The following is a 15,631-nucleotide window of genomic DNA, read 5'->3' on the forward strand; positions in this document are numbered from 1 at the left end:
CCTAACCCTCTGTACTTTGGTCTATATTGATGCGGGACATAGACAGCCAGCTGATGACCAATCCATTAGTGCAATGGATGGCTGGAAGCATTTGTCTTTGCCTTTGCAATACCACAGAAGCAATGCATGGTCAATGTACAGCAATGACACACCTGTGTGAACAGCCAGGAGACCCCCCCCCCCCCCCATGTTATGTTACATAGTTACATAGTTAGTACGGTCGAAAAAAGACATATGTCCATCAAGTTCAACCAGGGAATTAAGGGGTAGGGGTGTGGCGCGATATTGGGGAAGGGATGAGATTTTATATTTCTTCATAAGCATTAATCTTATTTTGTCAATTAGGAACATTCAGCACCCACCCGCTATCAAGGCAGCTGCCTATCATGTCATGCCCTACCTGCACAGGTGTGCTGGCTACTCAAATGATCCAATTAAGGAGGCCATTTAGTCAGCAGCAGCAGAAGTCCTGTGCCTGGACGCTCCAACAGCGGCCAGACACAAGCAGAAGCAGAAGCAGCAGAAGCAGCAGCAGCACCACCTTTTGTTTTTTGGCTGCAGCAGCAGCAAGGCCCACAGGGCTGGCTAGCTGGCTAGCCAGCAAGCAGGTAGCAATGAAAGTAGGAATCTTTCTTTTTAACCCTGTAAGGGGGTGGTGCACTGTACCCGAAGATACTGCCATATCGGGTCAATGCATAGGGCGACGGAAGCAAGCTTCGAAATCGGCCCCCGTTCTCAAAAATCCATTTAATATATGGTCCCCAGATAGGGGACGTATCAGATATTAAACTGATAAGAACAGATACTACACTTGATCTTAGCCAAAAGGCCGAGAAGCGATAACCGTGAAAGGGGCGGGCCCAACAAGGTGCCCTTCATGGGCACTATCACTGCTTGCTGTCAGGGAGGCTGCCAGACAATTTTCCATGCACACTCTGGGCTGGGGGGCAGTCAACCACCAGTACACACAGCAGAACCTAAACCCATACCATTATTGCTAAGCAGCAAGACAGGGGCCCATTGCACTCCCACGGGGCCTTTTTAAATGCAATCCATAACCCGGATTTGCCAGGAACCCTTCTTACTCCTCCTACTTGCATGTGACACTGGGCTTAGGATCTGCATAGGAAACACACACACAAGCACACACCTACCTTTGTTGCCTGCAGATGCCTCCTTGGCTGTCCCCAAACGGTATCAAACCAACACCCACGGGAAGCTGTAAGCATAGAGGACATGCCTGCACCCCATTGGACTTACCTGTGTGGGTTAAACCCGGGTTATTTGACAACCTATGGCGGTGATGGTTCTGCTCAGGCAGAGCAGTGCTGATGCTCCTCATAAAGCTGTCGCTGCTGTGAAGGTTCTAGGTGACATCACAAATCCCTATGGTTACATACACAACAAAGCTGGGTTGTTGTTGTTTACACTCTGCAAGGCCTGTGGAAGTGAGTGACATCATAGCACTGTAGTTCTGAGGGTTCTAGATGGATGCAACAATCTCCTGTTGCTTCTATGAAGGCCATAATAGACGACATCACCAAACAGCTCCATAGTCACATACACAGCAAAGGAGAGATGTTGTTTACACCTAGTGATGTCAGTGGTATTGAGTGACATCACAGCACAGTGCTAAGGCTCCTGGGCCTGGACACAGCAGCGGCTGCAATATCTCAACGGAGAATACGTTTATATATATGTGTGTGTGTGCGCGTATATATATATATATATATATATATATATATATATATATATATATATTCTCCGCCGAAATCACTTTTAAACCCATTTCCACCTTTTTTTCCCTTCTCTTCCTCTTACTTTTTTTTCACGTTTTTTTACGTTTTTCTCCTTTTCGCCTCTTTTCTGGGCGTATTATTCTTCTTTTTCTTCTTTTTTTTCGTCTAATGCATACCCCATCAGTGCAGCAATGCTTATTCAATACCGCCAGCAGATGGAGACACTGGGGGATAATTTTCTAAGGATTTATACTGATTTTTCCTGTCTGAATTTGTCGCACAGAAAGTTGCAGGCCAAATATGTGTGACATTTCTGCGACTTTAGCTTCTAGAGCATTTTTACAACATTATACATAGGTGCTGAATACATAAAAAGCGACTGTTCAGCGACAGACAAGTCGCATCGGCTGAAAGTAGGCCAGAATGTCAGTCCATGTTGGAGCAGGTTTAGATACAGTCTAAAGTATAGATCTCAAAGTCTGTGCACAGAATTTAGCAAGGGCCTCGCACCTTCTGATGCATCAGGTAGGTGCACAATAGCATAGCCTAACCCTCTGTACTTTGGTCTATATTGATGCGGGACATAGACAGCCAGCTGATGACCAATCCATTAGTGCAATGGATGGCTGGAAGCATTTGTCTTTGCCTTTGCAATACCACAGAAGCAATGCATGGTCAATGTACAGCAATGACACACCTGTGTGAACAGCCAGGAGACCCCCCCCCCCCCCCCCCATGTTATGTTACATAGTTACATAGTTAGTACGGTCGAAAAAAGACATATGTCCATCAAGTTCAACCAGGGAATTAAGGGGTAGGGGTGTGGCGCGATATTGGGGAAGGGATGAGATTTTATATTTCTTCATAAGCATTAATCTTATTTTGTCAATTAGGAACATTCAGCACCCACCCGCTATCAAGGCAGCTGCCTATCATGTCATGCCCTACCTGCACAGGTGTGCTGGCTACTCAAATGATCCAATTAAGGAGGCCATTTAGTCAGCAGCAGCAGAAGTCCTGTGCCTGGACGCTCCAACAGCGGCCAGACACAAGCAGAAGCAGAAGCAGCAGAAGCAGCAGCAGCACCACCTTTTGTTTTTTGGCTGCAGCAGCAGCAAGGCCCACAGGGCTGGCTAGCTGGCTAGCCAGCAAGCAGGTAGCAATGAAAGTAGGAATCTTTCTTTTTAACCCTGTAAGGGGGTGGTGCACTGTACCCGAAGATACTGCCATATCGGGTCAATGCATAGGGCGACGGAAGCAAGCTTCGAAATCGGCCCCCGTTCTCAAAAATCCATTTAATATATGGTCCCCAGATAGGGGACGTATCAGATATTAAACTGATAAGAACAGATACTACACTTGATCTTAGCCAAAAGGCCGAGAAGCGATAACCGTGAAAGGGGCGGGCCCAACAAGGTGCCCTTCATGGGCACTATCACTGCTTGCTGTCAGGGAGGCTGCCAGACAATTTTCCATGCACACTCTGGGCTGGGGGGCAGTCAACCACCAGTACACACAGCAGAACCTAAACCCATACCATTATTGCTAAGCAGCAAGACAGGGGCCCATTGCACTCCCACGGGGCCTTTTTAAATGCAATCCATAACCCGGATTTGCCAGGAACCCTTCTTACTCCTCCTACTTGCATGTGACACTGGGCTTAGGATCTGCATAGGAAACACACACACAAGCACACACCTACCTTTGTTGCCTGCAGATGCCTCCTTGGCTGTCCCCAAACGGTATCAAACCAACACCCACGGGAAGCTGTAAGCATAGAGGACATGCCTGCACCCCATTGGACTTACCTGTGTGGGTTAAACCCGGGTTATTTGACAACCTATGGCGGTGATGGTTCTGCTCAGGCAGAGCAGTGCTGATGCTCCTCATAAAGCTGTCGCTGCTGTGAAGGTTCTAGGTGACATCACAAATCCCTATGGTTACATACACAACAAAGCTGGGTTGTTGTTGTTTACACTCTGCAAGGCCTGTGGAAGTGAGTGACATCATAGCACTGTAGTTCTGAGGGTTCTAGATGGATGCAACAATCTCCTGTTGCTTCTATGAAGGCCATAATAGACGACATCACCAAACAGCTCCATAGTCACATACACAGCAAAGGAGAGATGTTGTTTACACCTAGTGATGTCAGTGGTATTGAGTGACATCACAGCACAGTGCTAAGGCTCCTGGGCCTGGACACAGCAGCGGCTGCAATATCTCAACGGAGAATACGTTTATATATATGTGTGTGTGTGCGCGTATATATATATATATATATATATATATATATATATATATTTCTCCGCCGAAATCACTTTTAAACCCATTTCCACCTTTTTTTCCCTTCTCTTCCTCTTACTTTTTTTTCACGTTTTTTTACGTTTTTCTCCTTTTCGCCTCTTTTCTGGGCGTATTATTCTTCTTTTTCTTCTTTTTTTTCGTCTAATGCATACCCCATCAGTGCAGCAATGCTTATTCAATACCGCCAGCAGATGGAGACACTGGGGGATAATTTTCTAAGGATTTATACTGATTTTTCCTGTCTGAATTTGTCGCACAGAAAGTTGCAGGCCAAATATGTGTGACATTTCTGCGACTTTAGCTTCTAGAGCATTTTTACAACATTATACATAGGTGCTGAATACATAAAAAGCGACTGTTCAGCGACAGACAAGTCGCATCGGCTGAAAGTAGGCCAGAATGTCAGTCCATGTTGGAGCAGGTTTAGATACAGTCTAAAGTATAGATCTCAAAGTCTGTGCACAGAATTTAGCAAGGGCCTCGCACCTTCTGATGCATCAGGTAGGTGCACAATAGCATAGCCTAACCCTCTGTACTTTGGTCTATATTGATGCGGGACATAGACAGCCAGCTGATGACCAATCCATTAGTGCAATGGATGGCTGGAAGCATTTGTCTTTGCCTTTGCAATACCACAGAAGCAATGCATGGTCAATGTACAGCAATGACACACCTGTGTGAACAGCCAGGAGACCCCCCCCCCCCCCCCCCATGTTATGTTACATAGTTACATAGTTAGTACGGTCGAAAAAAGACATATGTCCATCAAGTTCAACCAGGGAATTAAGGGGTAGGGGTGTGGCGCGATATTGGGGAAGGGATGAGATTTTATATTTCTTCATAAGCATTAATCTTATTTTGTCAATTAGGAACATTCAGCACCCACCCGCTATCAAGGCAGCTGCCTATCATGTCATGCCCTACCTGCACAGGTGTGCTGGCTACTCAAATGATCCAATTAAGGAGGCCATTTAGTCAGCAGCAGCAGAAGTCCTGTGCCTGGACGCTCCAACAGCGGCCAGACACAAGCAGAAGCAGAAGCAGCAGAAGCAGCAGCAGCACCACCTTTTGTTTTTTGGCTGCAGCAGCAGCAAGGCCCACAGGGCTGGCTAGCTGGCTAGCCAGCAAGCAGGTAGCAATGAAAGTAGGAATCTTTCTTTTTAACCCTGTAAGGGGGTGGTGCACTGTACCCGAAGATACTGCCATATCGGGTCAATGCATAGGGCGACGGAAGCAAGCTTCGAAATCGGCCCCCGTTCTCAAAAATCCATTTAATATATAGTCCCCAGATAGGGGACGTATCAGATATTAAACTGATAAGAACAGATACTACACTTGATCTTAGCCAAAAGGCCGAGAAGCGATAACCGTGAAAGGGGCGGGCCCAACAAGGTGCCCTTCATGGGCACTATCACTGCTTGCTGTCAGGGAGGCTGCCAGACAATTTTCCATGCACACTCTGGGCTGGGGGGCAGTCAACCACCAGTACACACAGCAGAACCTAAACCCATACCATTATTGCTAAGCAGCAAGACAGGGGCCCATTGCACTCCCACGGGGCCTTTTTAAATGCAATCCATAACCCGGATTTGCCAGGAACCCTTCTTACTCCTCCTACTTGCATGTGACACTGGGCTTAGGATCTGCATAGGAAACACACACACAAGCACACACCTACCTTTGTTGCCTGCAGATGCCTCCTTGGCTGTCCCCAAACGGTATCAAACCAACACCCACGGGAAGCTGTAAGCATAGAGGACATGCCTGCACCCCATTGGACTTACCTGTGTGGGTTAAACCCGGGTTATTTGACAACCTATGGCGGTGATGGTTCTGCTCAGGCAGAGCAGTGCTGATGCTCCTCATAAAGCTGTCGCTGCTGTGAAGGTTCTAGGTGACATCACAAATCCCTATGGTTACATACACAACAAAGCTGGGTTGTTGTTGTTTACACTCTGCAAGGCCTGTGGAAGTGAGTGACATCATAGCACTGTAGTTCTGACGGTTCTAGATGGATGCAACAATCTCCTGTTGCTTCTATGAAGGCCATAATAGACGACATCACCAAACAGCTCCATAGTCACATACACAGCAAAGGAGAGATGTTGTTTACACCTAGTGATGTCAGTGGTATTGAGTGACATCACAGCACAGTGCTAAGGCTCCTGGGCATGGACACAGCAGCGGCTGCAATATCTCAACGGAGAATACGTTTATATATATGTGTGTGTGTGCGCGTATATATATATATATATATATATATATATATATATATATATATATATATAAATATATATATTTCTCCGCCGAAATCACTTTTAAACCCATTTCCACCTTTTTTTCCCTTCTCTTCCTCTTACTTTTTTTTCACGTTTTTTTACGTTTTTCTCCTTTTCGCCTCTTTTCTGGGCGTATTATTCTTCTTTTTCTTCTTTTTTTTCGTCTAATGCATACCCCATCAGTGCAGCAATGCTTATTCAATACCGCCAGCAGATGGAGACACTGGGGGATAATTTTCTAAGGATTTATACTGATTTTTCCTGTCTGAATTTGTCGCACAGAAAGTTGCAGGCCAAATATGTGTGACATTTCTGCGACTTTAGCTTCTAGAGCATTTTTACAACATTATACATAGGTGCTGAATACATAAAAAGCGACTGTTCAGCGACAGACAAGTCGCATCGGCTGAAAGTAGGCCAGAATGTCAGTCCATGTTGGAGCAGGTTTAGATACAGTCTAAAGTATAGATCTCAAAGTCTGTGCACAGAATTTAGCAAGGGCCTCGCACCTTCTGATGCATCAGGTAGGTGCACAATAGCATAGCCTAACCCTCTGTACTTTGGTCTATATTGATGCGGGACATAGACAGCCAGCTGATGACCAATCCATTAGTGCAATGGATGGCTGGAAGCATTTGTCTTTGCCTTTGCAATACCACAGAAGCAATGCATGGTCAATGTACAGCAATGACACACCTGTGTGAACAGCCAGGAGACCCCCCCCCCCCCATGTTATGTTACATAGTTACATAGTTAGTACGGTCGAAAAAAGACATATGTCCATCAAGTTCAACCAGGGAATTAAGGGGTAGGGGTGTGGCGCGATATTGGGGAAGGGATGAGATTTTATATTTCTTCATAAGCATTAATCTTATTTTGTCAATTAGGAACATTCAGCACCCACCCGCTATCAAGGCAGCTGCCTATCATGTCATGCCCTACCTGCACAGGTGTGCTGGCTACTCAAATGATCCAATTAAGGAGGCCATTTAGTCAGCAGCAGCAGAAGTCCTGTGCCTGGACGCTCCAACAGCGGCCAGACACAAGCAGAAGCAGAAGCAGCAGAAGCAGCAGCAGCACCACCTTTTGTTTTTTGGCTGCAGCAGCAGCAAGGCCCACAGGGCTGGCTAGCTGGCTAGCCAGCAAGCAGGTAGCAATGAAAGTAGGAATCTTTCTTTTTAACCCTGTAAGGGGGTGGTGCACTGTACCCGAAGATACTGCCATATCGGGTCAATGCATAGGGCGACGGAAGCAAGCTTCGAAATCGGCCCCCGTTCTCAAAAATCCATTTAATATATGGTCCCCAGATAGGGGACGTATCAGATATTAAACTGATAAGAACAGATACTACACTTGATCTTAGCCAAAAGGCCGAGAAGCGATAACCGTGAAAGGGGCGGGCCCAACAAGGTGCCCTTCATGGGCACTATCACTGCTTGCTGTCAGGGAGGCTGCCAGACAATTTTCCATGCACACTCTGGGCTGGGGGGCAGTCAACCACCAGTACACACAGCAGAACCTAAACCCATACCATTATTGCTAAGCAGCAAGACAGGGGCCCATTGCACTCCCACGGGGCCTTTTTAAATGCAATCCATAACCCGGATTTGCCAGGAACCCTTCTTACTCCTCCTACTTGCATGTGACACTGGGCTTAGGATCTGCATAGGAAACACACACACAAGCACACACCTACCTTTGTTGCCTGCAGATGCCTCCTTGGCTGTCCCCAAACGGTATCAAACCAACACCCACGGGAAGCTGTAAGCATAGAGGACATGCCTGCACCCCATTGGACTTACCTGTGTGGGTTAAACCCGGGTTATTTGACAACCTATGGCGGTGATGGTTCTGCTCAGGCAGAGCAGTGCTGATGCTCCTCATAAAGCTGTCGCTGCTGTGAAGGTTCTAGGTGACATCACAAATCCCTATGGTTACATACACAACAAAGCTGGGTTGTTGTTGTTTACACTCTGCAAGGCCTGTGGAAGTGAGTGACATCATAGCACTGTAGTTCTGACGGTTCTAGATGGATGCAACAATCTCCTGTTGCTTCTATGAAGGCCATAATAGACGACATCACCAAACAGCTCCATAGTCACATACACAGCAAAGGAGAGATGTTGTTTACACCTAGTGATGTCAGTGGTATTGAGTGACATCACAGCACAGTGCTAAGGCTCCTGGGCCTGGACACAGCAGCGGCTGCAATATCTCAACGGAGAATACGTTTATATATATGTGTGTGTGTGCGCGTATATATATATATATATATATATATATATATATATTTTCTCCGCCGAAATCACTTTTAAACCCATTTCCACCTTTTTTTTCCCTTCTCTTCCTCTTACTTTTTTTTCACGTTTTTTTACGTTTTTCTCCTTTTCGCCTCTTTTCTGGGCGTATTATTCTTCTTTTTCTTCTATTTTTTCGTCTAATGCATACCCCATCAGTGCAGCAATGCTTATTCAATACCGCCAGCAGATGGAGACACTGGGGGATAATTTTCTAAGGATTTATACTGATTTTTCCTGTCTGAATTTGTCGCACAGAAAGTTGCAGGCCAAATATGTGTGACATTTCTGCGACTTTAGCTTCTAGAGCATTTTTACAACATTATACATAGGTGCTGAATACATAAAAAGCGACTGTTCAGCGACAGACAAGTCGCATCGGCTGAAAGTAGGCCAGAATGTCAGTCCATGTTGGAGCAGGTTTAGATACAGTCTAAAGTATAGATCTCAAAGTCTGTGCACAGAATTTAGCAAGGGCCTCGCACCTTCTGATGCATCAGGTAGGTGCACAATAGCATAGCCTAACCCTCTGTACTTTGGTCTATATTGATGCGGGACATAGACAGCCAGCTGATGACCAATCCATTAGTGCAATGGATGGCTGGAAGCATTTGTCTTTGCCTTTGCAATACCACAGAAGCAATGCATGGTCAATGTACAGCAATGACACACCTGTGTGAACAGCCAGGAGACCCCCCCCCCATGTTATGTTACATAGTTACATAGTTAGTACGGTCGAAAAAAGACATATGTCCATCAAGTTCAACCAGGGAATTAAGGGGTAGGGGTGTGGCGCGATATTGGGGAAGGGATGAGATTTTATATTTCTTCATAAGCATTAATCTTATTTTGTCAATTAGGAACATTCAGCACCCACCCGCTATCAAGGCAGCTGCCTATCATGTCATGCCCTACCTGCACAGGTGTGCTGGCTACTCAAATGATCCAATTAAGGAGGCCATTTAGTCAGCAGCAGCAGAAGTCCTGTGCCTGGACGCTCCAACAGCGGCCAGACACAAGCAGAAGCAGAAGCAGCAGAAGCAGCAGCAGCACCACCTTTTGTTTTTTGGCTGCAGCAGCAGCAAGGCCCACAGGGCTGGCTAGCTGGCTAGCCAGCAAGCAGGTAGCAATGAAAGTAGGAATCTTTCTTTTTAACCCTGTAAGGGGGTGGTGCACTGTACCCGAAGATACTGCCATATCGGGTCAATGCATAGGGCGACGGAAGCAAGCTTCGAAATCGGCCCCCGTTCTCAAAAATCCATTTAATATATGGTCCCCAGATAGGGGACGTATCAGATATTAAACTGATAAGAACAGATACTACACTTGATCTTAGCCAAAAGGCCGAGAAGCGATAACCGTGAAAGGGGCGGGCCCAACAAGGTGCCCTTCATGGGCACTATCACTGCTTGCTGTCAGGGAGGCTGCCAGACAATTTTCCATGCACACTCTGGGCTGGGGGGCAGTCAACCACCAGTACACACAGCAGAACCTAAACCCATACCATTATTGCTAAGCAGCAAGACAGGGGCCCATTGCACTCCCACGGGGCCTTTTTAAATGCAATCCATAACCCGGATTTGCCAGGAACCCTTCTTACTCCTCCTACTTGCATGTGACACTGGGCTTAGGATCTGCATAGGAAACACACACACAAGCACACACCTACCTTTGTTGCCTGCAGATGCCTCCTTGGCTGTCCCCAAACGGTATCAAACCAACACCCACGGGAAGCTGTAAGCATAGAGGACATGCCTGCACCCCATTGGACTTACCTGTGTGGGTTAAACCCGGGTTATTTGACAACCTATGGCGGTGATGGTTCTGCTCAGGCAGAGCAGTGCTGATGCTCCTCATAAAGCTGTCGCTGCTGTGAAGGTTCTAGGTGACATCACAAATCCCTATGGTTACATACACAACAAAGCTGGGTTGTTGTTGTTTACACTCTGCAAGGCCTGTGGAAGTGAGTGACATCATAGCACTGTAGTTCTGAGGGTTCTAGATGGATGCAACAATCTCCTGTTGCTTCTATGAAGGCCATAATAGACGACATCACCAAACAGCTCCATAGTCACATACACAGCAAAGGAGAGATGTTGTTTACACCTAGTGATGTCAGTGGTATTGAGTGACATCACAGCACAGTGCTAAGGCTCCTGGGCCTGGACACAGCAGCGGCTGCAATATCTCAACGGAGAATACGTTTATATATATGTGTGTGTGTGCGCGTATATATATATATATATATATATATATATATATATATATATATATTTCTCCGCCGAAATCACTTTTAAACCCATTTCCACCTTTTTTTCCCTTCTCTTCCTCTTACTTTTTTTTCACGTTTTTTTACGTTTTTCTCCTTTTCGCCTCTTTTCTGGGCGTATTATTCTTCTTTTTCTTCTATTTTTTCGTCTAATGCATACCCCATCAGTGCAGCAATGCTTATTCAATACCGCCAGCAGATGGAGACACTGGGGGATAATTTTCTAAGGATTTATACTGATTTTTCCTGTCTGAATTTGTCGCACAGAAAGTTGCAGGCCAAATATGTGTGACATTTCTGCGACTTTAGCTTCTAGAGCATTTTTACAACATTATACATAGGTGCTGAATACATAAAAAGCGACTGTTCAGCGACAGACAAGTCGCATCGGCTGAAAGTAGGCCAGAATGTCAGTCCATGTTGGAGCAGGTTTAGATACAGTCTAAAGTATAGATCTCAAAGTCTGTGCACAGAATTTAGCAAGGGCCTCGCACCTTCTGATGCATCAGGTAGGTGCACAATAGCATAGCCTAACCCTCTGTACTTTGGTCTATATTGATGCGGGACATAGACAGCCAGCTGATGACCAATCCATTAGTGCAATGGATGGCTGGAAGCATTTGTCTTTGCCTTTGCAATACCACAGAAGCAATGCATGGTCAATGTACAGCAATGACACACCTGTGTGAACAGCCAGGAGACCCCCCCCCCCCCCCCCATGTTATGTTACATAGTTACATAGTTAGTACGGTCGAAAAAAGACATATGTCCATCAAGTTCAACCAGGGAATTAAGGGGTAGGGGTGTGGCGCGATATTGGGGAAGGGATGAGATTTTATATTTCTTCATAAGCATTAATCTTATTTTGTCAATTAGGAACATTCAGCACCCACCCGCTATCAAGGCAGCTGCCTATCATGTCATGCCCTACCTGCACAGGTGTGCTGGCTACTCAAATGATCCAATTAAGGAGGCCATTTAGTCAGCAGCAGCAGAAGTCCTGTGCCTGGACGCTCCAACAGCGGCCAGACACAAGCAGAAGCAGAAGCAGCAGAAGCAGCAGCAGCACCACCTTTTGTTTTTTGGCTGCAGCAGCAGCAAGGCCCACAGGGCTGGCTAGCTGGCTAGCCAGCAAGCAGGTAGCAATGAAAGTAGGAATCTTTCTTTTTAACCCTGTAAGGGGGTGGTGCACTGTACCCGAAGATACTGCCATATCGGGTCAATGCATAGGGCGACGGAAGCAAGCTTCGAAATCGGCCCCCGTTCTCAAAAATCCATTTAATATATGGTCCCCAGATAGGGGACGTATCAGATATTAAACTGATAAGAACAGATACTACACTTGATCTTAGCCAAAAGGCCGAGAAGCGATAACCGTGAAAGGGGCGGGCCCAACAAGGTGCCCTTCATGGGCACTATCACTGCTTGCTGTCAGGGAGGCTGCCAGACAATTTTCCATGCACACTCTGGGCTGGGGGGCAGTCAACCACCAGTACACACAGCAGAACCTAAACCCATACCATTATTGCTAAGCAGCAAGACAGGGGCCCATTGCACTCCCACGGGGCCTTTTTAAATGCAATCCATAACCCGGATTTGCCAGGAACCCTTCTTACTCCTCCTACTTGCATGTGACACTGGGCTTAGGATCTGCATAGGAAACACACACACAAGCACACACCTACCTTTGTTGCCTGCAGATGCCTCCTTGGCTGTCCCCAAACGGTATCAAACCAACACCCACGGGAAGCTGTAAGCATAGAGGACATGCCTGCACCCCATTGGACTTACCTGTGTGGGTTAAACCCGGGTTATTTGACAACCTATGGCGGTGATGGTTCTGCTCAGGCAGAGCAGTGCTGATGCTCCTCATAAAGCTGTCGCTGCTGTGAAGGTTCTAGGTGACATCACAAATCCCTATGGTTACATACACAACAAAGCTGGGTTGTTGTTGTTTACACTCTGCAAGGCCTGTGGAAGTGAGTGACATCATAGCACTGTAGTTCTGAGGGTTCTAGATGGATGCAACAATCTCCTGTTGCTTCTATGAAGGCCATAATAGACGACATCACCAAACAGCTCCATAGTCACATACACAGCAAAGGAGAGATGTTGTTTACACCTAGTGATGTCAGTGGTATTGAGTGACATCACAGCACAGTGCTAAGGCTCCTGGGCCTGGACACAGCAGCGGCTGCAATATCTCAACGGAGAATACGTTTATATATATGTGTGTGTGTGCGCGTATATATATATATATATATATATATATATATATATATATTTCTCCGCCGAAATCACTTTTAAACCCATTTCCACCTTTTTTTCCCTTCTCTTCCTCTTACTTTTTTTTCACGTTTTTTTACGTTTTTCTCCTTTTCGCCTCTTTTCTGGGCGTATTATTCTTCTTTTTCTTCTTTTTTTTCGTCTAATGCATACCCCATCAGTGCAGCAATGCTTATTCAATACCGCCAGCAGATGGAGACACTGGGGGATAATTTTCTAAGGATTTATACTGATTTTTCCTGTCTGAATTTGTCGCACAGAAAGTTGCAGGCCAAATATGTGTGACATTTCTGCGACTTTAGCTTCTAGAGCATTTTTACAACATTATACATAGGTGCTGAATACATAAAAAGCGACTGTTCAGCGACAGACAAGTCGCATCGGCTGAAAGTAGGCCAGAATGTCAGTCCATGTTGGAGCAGGTTTAGATACAGTCTAAAGTATAGATCTCAAAGTCTGTGCACAGAATTTAGCAAGGGCCTCGCACCTTCTGATGCATCAGGTAGGTGCACAATAGCATAGCCTAACCCTCTGTACTTTGGTCTATATTGATGCGGGACATAGACAGCCAGCTGATGACCAATCCATTAGTGCAATGGATGGCTGGAAGCATTTGTCTTTGCCTTTGCAATACCACAGAAGCAATGCATGGTCAATGTACAGCAATGACACACCTGTGTGAACAGCCAGGAGACCCCCCCCCCCCCCCCATGTTATGTTACATAGTTACATAGTTAGTACGGTCGAAAAAAGACATATGTCCATCAAGTTCAACCAGGGAATTAAGGGGTAGGGGTGTGGCGCGATATTGGGGAAGGGATGAGATTTTATATTTCTTCATAAGCATTAATCTTATTTTGTCAATTAGGAACATTCAGCACCCACCCGCTATCAAGGCAGCTGCCTATCATGTCATGCCCTACCTGCACAGGTGTGCTGGCTACTCAAATGATCCAATTAAGGAGGCCATTTAGTCAGCAGCAGCAGAAGTCCTGTGCCTGGACGCTCCAACAGCGGCCAGACACAAGCAGAAGCAGAAGCAGCAGAAGCAGCAGCAGCACCACCTTTTGTTTTTTGGCTGCAGCAGCAGCAAGGCCCACAGGGCTGGCTAGCTGGCTAGCCAGCAAGCAGGTAGCAATGAAAGTAGGAATCTTTCTTTTTAACCCTGTAAGGGGGTGGTGCACTGTACCCGAAGATACTGCCATATCGGGTCAATGCATAGGGCGACGGAAGCAAGCTTCGAAATCGGCCCCCGTTCTCAAAAATCCATTTAATATATGGTCCCCAGATAGGGGACGTATCAGATATTAAACTGATAAGAACAGATTTTTTTTTAAGTTAGCCCTCAAAACTCACTCAGAGTTCCAAGATCTTATTTGGAACTCAATTTTGTGTTCATCATCAGGTAACATGTTTTTATTTCTTTTCTTAAACACTAATGAAACAAAATAGAACATTTAAAAACAAAATAAGAAACAACATAAAATAGCAAAACCAAACATTACTTTCTAATTAAACAAAACCAAATTAGAAGGTCATCCCCTTCCTCCATGCAAACACCATTAGAAAGTCTATCAGTCCTCGACTGATATTGCCATTTGCTATATCTTTCTTAACTTGAGACGCCAACCAGCCTGGAATTTTATACGTTTCAACAAAACGGTTCATGTCTGCCTTGAAAGAAAAATAGACTTTATCCCGAGCTTCTTCCTCCCGGTTCTTCAAGCCTATCTTTAGATCCATCATATCTTTGTCAAACGTTTTTCTTTCTGCTTCCGACAAATTTTCCAACAAACCACCAAGCACACCAAAATACTGCACTGGCACATACCCTTCCTCCTCTCTCTTCTTCTTCTGCTCTGTAGGTCTTCTAGTTGGAACCTGCTCCACTTCTGGTTCTTTCACTTCAGCTGGTTCCTCTCTGCTTCTTTTTACAGCTTCCTTTTTCTCTGAATTTTTCTCAGACTTTTTCTTAGGACACGAGCCAAGCAGATGGCCCTCCTCACCACACAGATGGCATTTCCTTTTCTTTTGACAATTTTCCACCTCGTGACCCTCCTCTTGACACTTGAAACACCACAAAAACGTGCAATCCTCCTTTCTGTGACCGTACTGTTTACATTTGCGGCAAAAATCTTGCATGCCAGAAAAATACAGATCCCCGTTCACAGAACCAATTTTAAACCGTCCTGGGGGGATCACTAACTTGCCATCTGCCATTTTAAATTTCACATAGAACCTCCACTTGGTGGTCCATAGTCCATATTGATTAAATACCTTGCCTTTAGGCAGAACACTGTCACAGAATCGAGACAAAAAGGTAACGATATCCTCCTCCGAAGTATATGGGCTATACATCCTTATAGTCACCAATCGTTCTCTACGTGGGAAATGTGGAACTATCTCCACCCCTTCCAAAACCGGACATACCTTCTTTTGCTGCAATATGTTCCAAAA

At 45.7% G+C, this 15,631-nt stretch overlaps 7 non-coding genes across 7 annotated transcripts; all 7 read right to left on the reverse strand.

Moving 5' to 3' along the window:
- Positions 1–650: 650 nt before the first annotated feature.
- Positions 651–841, reverse strand: LOC130312508 (U2 spliceosomal RNA). The gene has a single exon (XR_008860621.1). It is a non-coding gene; the product is annotated as a U2 spliceosomal RNA (small nuclear RNA).
- A 2,096-nt stretch (positions 842–2,937) lies between these two features.
- LOC130312509 (U2 spliceosomal RNA) lies at positions 2,938–3,128 on the reverse strand. Its single transcript, XR_008860622.1, has one exon. It is a non-coding gene; the product is annotated as a U2 spliceosomal RNA (small nuclear RNA).
- Positions 3,129–5,217: 2,089 nt separating this feature from the next.
- On the reverse strand, positions 5,218–5,408 carry LOC130312627 (U2 spliceosomal RNA). Its single transcript, XR_008860725.1, has one exon. It is a non-coding gene; the product is annotated as a U2 spliceosomal RNA (small nuclear RNA).
- Positions 5,409–7,514: 2,106 nt separating this feature from the next.
- Positions 7,515–7,705, reverse strand: LOC130312510 (U2 spliceosomal RNA). The gene has a single exon (XR_008860623.1). It is a non-coding gene; the product is annotated as a U2 spliceosomal RNA (small nuclear RNA).
- A 2,079-nt stretch (positions 7,706–9,784) lies between these two features.
- On the reverse strand, positions 9,785–9,975 carry LOC130312511 (U2 spliceosomal RNA). The gene has a single exon (XR_008860624.1). It is a non-coding gene; the product is annotated as a U2 spliceosomal RNA (small nuclear RNA).
- Positions 9,976–12,069: 2,094 nt separating this feature from the next.
- Positions 12,070–12,260, reverse strand: LOC130312512 (U2 spliceosomal RNA). The gene has a single exon (XR_008860625.1). It is a non-coding gene; the product is annotated as a U2 spliceosomal RNA (small nuclear RNA).
- Positions 12,261–14,347: 2,087 nt separating this feature from the next.
- Positions 14,348–14,538, reverse strand: LOC130312589 (U2 spliceosomal RNA). Its single transcript, XR_008860699.1, has one exon. It is a non-coding gene; the product is annotated as a U2 spliceosomal RNA (small nuclear RNA).
- Positions 14,539–15,631: the final 1,093 nt, after the last annotated feature.

Source organism: Hyla sarda, unplaced genomic scaffold (genome assembly GCF_029499605.1).
Source record: "Hyla sarda isolate aHylSar1 unplaced genomic scaffold, aHylSar1.hap1 scaffold_172, whole genome shotgun sequence".
Lineage (NCBI taxonomy): Eukaryota > Metazoa > Chordata > Amphibia > Anura > Hylidae > Hyla > Hyla sarda.